The sequence below is a fragment of the Primulina tabacum genome, chromosome 4 (assembly GCF_025594145.1).
Source record: "Primulina tabacum isolate GXHZ01 chromosome 4, ASM2559414v2, whole genome shotgun sequence".
NCBI classification, from domain to species: domain Eukaryota; kingdom Viridiplantae; phylum Streptophyta; class Magnoliopsida; order Lamiales; family Gesneriaceae; genus Primulina; species Primulina tabacum.
This window is the reverse complement of record NC_134553.1, coordinates 32,735,209-32,738,478: the sequence shown is the minus strand read 5'-3', so window position 1 is coordinate 32,738,478 and position 3,270 is coordinate 32,735,209. Positions and strand designations below refer to the sequence as shown.

The 3,270-nt window shown below is 25.8% G+C and overlaps 1 non-coding gene across 1 annotated transcript; it reads left to right on the top strand.

Moving 5' to 3' along the window:
• Window positions 1-259: 259 nt before the first annotated feature.
• On the top strand, window positions 260-370 carry LOC142544018 (small nucleolar RNA R71). The gene has a single exon (XR_012819987.1). It is a non-coding gene; the product is annotated as a small nucleolar RNA R71 (small nucleolar RNA).
• The last annotated feature ends 2,900 nt before the right edge of the window (window positions 371-3,270 follow it).

Sequence of the window (3,270 nt, the reverse complement as noted above, 5' to 3'; positions counted from 1 at the left end):
AAGTTTAGCTTGAATATCTATATCATCTTTAAGATTATAGATACCACCCCCATTTGTTGAATTATTGTTTTTAGTTGTTGGTGGTTCTATTGTGCCTATATTATCCCAATTTTGAGCATTTTTTGCTAATGAATCCAAATATTCCATAGCTTCATTTGGGTTTTTATCTTCAAAAGTTCCATTACACATGAATTCTATCATTTGCCTATCTTTAGGTATTAGACCTTCATAAAAGTGAGAAACTATTCTCCATGTTTCAAAACCATGATGTGGACATGTATTAAGTAATTCTTTATATCTATCCCAACATTGATAAAACGTTTCTCCTTGTTTTTGAGAAAAAATTGTAATTTGTCTTTTAAAAGAGTTTGTTCTATGGGAAGGGAAAAACTTTTTGAGAAATTGTTGTTGCATTTCTTCTCATGATCTTATTGAACTTGATCTTAAATTTTGTAGCCATGTTTTAGCTTTATCTTTTAAAGAAAAAGGGAAAAGCTTTAATCGAACTATATCCATGCTACAATTTTGATCATTATAAGTGTTACAAACTTCCTCAAATTCTCTTAGATGCAAATATGGATTTTAAGAATCTAAACCATGAAAATTTGGTAAAATTTGAATAATTTGAGGTTTGAAGTTGAAATTAGATAAATCAGGAGGAAAAACTAAACAAGATGGGGCACTAGTTCTAATAGGGTTCATATGGGGCCTAAGTGTTCTTAATTGATCATGTTCTTGATTATTATTATTATTATTATTATTATTATCTTGATTATTTGAATTATCATCCATGTTTAAATTATTTTCAGATACTCGAATAAGTCTACCACTTTTTTTTCGACTCCAAATACTCATACAAAAAAAAACAACACAATACTTATAAATAAAACATAATTAACAAATATAAACTTAATTTATACCTCCCCGGCAACGGCGCCAAAAACTTGCTACTACTTAAATAATAATTCACCCAAGTGTAGGTTGTCTACAAGTAATATAATTCGTAAGTACGAGATCGATCCACAGAGAGGTTATTTTGAGTTTAAATTTATTAATTTATAGATTACCAAATGCAAGAATTAAGTTTACAAATTATAAACTTTGTCAAGGCTTGAGGATTTATTCTTGGTTTATGTAATATTGTTTAACTAAAAGTAAAACAAAAGAAACCACCATAAATAATGGATCCAAAAAATTAAACACACATAATATAATATAGTTCACACTATAGAAAATACCGAATTAACCGATATTTTATATATGGTACCTATGATTATAATTATGACTATATAAATAAATAATTGCATAAAGTAAATGTTAAATTAAATCATAATATTTCATTTAGAACAACCGGCAGGAGCCACGCTATTGCCTAAATGAAATATATTGATTTAATAAGTTAGTTGCGGTAAAGTAAAAGTTAGTTGCGATAAAGTAAATGTTAGTTGCGAGAAAGTAAAAGTTAGATGCGAAAAATAAAAGTTAGTTGCGATAAAGTAAATGTTAGATTGTTAGATGTTAGTATTAAATCATAATATTTCATTTAGAACAACCGGAAGAGCCACGCTATCGTCTAAATGAAATATTATGATATTATTATATAAATATATATATATATATATATAATAATAAGTGATGAAATATTTATTGTATCAAAATTAAACAACAAAATCAAGATAACCACTTTAATAGTATCAAGCATTTGATGTAAATTGATAACAACAAATAATTCATTTTTATACCTACAATAAAAATAAGTTAGCTAAATGAAAAGAAATAAAGAAAGAATATACAAAATATAAACAATCTTACTTCACCAAGAATGCATCCTCTTCACCTTGACATAATAGATTTAGCTTGCCATAAGATTACTTTTGATCAACACTAAAATATCACTCATAGTTGAGAACATGAAAGAAAATATATTGGAACTTAGAACTTTGATACACACTCACACTATATTTTACAATGAGATAGAATGATTCTCAAGCTAGCACAAAGCCTCTATTTATAGGCCAAATGATAGAAAGGGTCAAAATTTTTATTAATGCCATGTAGTTGCAATAGTATTCTTTGTCTCCTCTAAGTTCAATTACATGTCCCTTCTTTCAATGCTTTGTTCTACGACTTTAATCACCGAATTTGACTCTGCTCAAAATGGCAAACATGTGGGGAATTGTCTGTAGATGAATTTGGCCACTTGGTTCATCTCATTTGGTTAAATATTGAAATAGTTATGATATTTTTACTATATGCTGGTCATAGTAAAAGTAAATTTGTCCTCCTTTTGATATTTGCACAATTTGATCATCTTAAGGAACTTTTTAGGCAATCATGTCTTCTGCAAAGTTGTAGATAATTTCTCAAGGATTCCAAACATGTTTGAGTCACCTCCATTTGAATTTTCTAGGTTGAGTTATCATTATTCTACCAACACGTAGAAAACCTGAAAATAAAACATATTTAGTAAGACAATTAAATATAAACAAACAATACTAAAATAACATAATTTTATAATTTTAATGAAACATAAATTTTAAAATACAGGTTTTAACATATAATAAATTATTAATTTTAAGTTTCATCACACCCCCACACTATCTTATTACTAGTCCCTTAGTAATAAAATTTATCGGAAAATCACAACCTAGATTCTTTATTTCTTTTATATATTCAAATACAAACATATTCATTAAAAACAAAATCATATACCGATTTATATATATATATATATTTTCGTTTAATATAATAATATATAATTAGATGTGTTTTTATTATTATTTTTATTTTCACATAATATATAAAGTAACAATATATATATAATTTTTTTTTTAAAATTTCTAAATTTTTTATAATAATATAGTCAAAAAGATAATTCACACCGCCCACCATAACACGTATAATATCAGGAATATTATTGTAAAAGCCTCAACTCCATATATTCTTTCAGGTCAAAATGTTTAAGGAATAGCTAGTTTTCACTCATGGAGTTGGAATGAATATTAACTCTCATTGAAAAAAGCTAAGTATTAAAGCAGACAATTAATTAAACTAATATTGAAAACAAAATAGGAAAATTTACAAAGAATAAAATCCTTTTTTTTTTCTTTTTTTTAACTTATTGTTTTTTTTTTAAATAACGTGACTACAAAATTTTACAATAACATAAAATTTTTTTATCCAAACATTCTACCATAAATATATATATATATATATAAAAACATTTATATAACGGATACATCCGACTACCTTTGAAACTTATCTAGCACA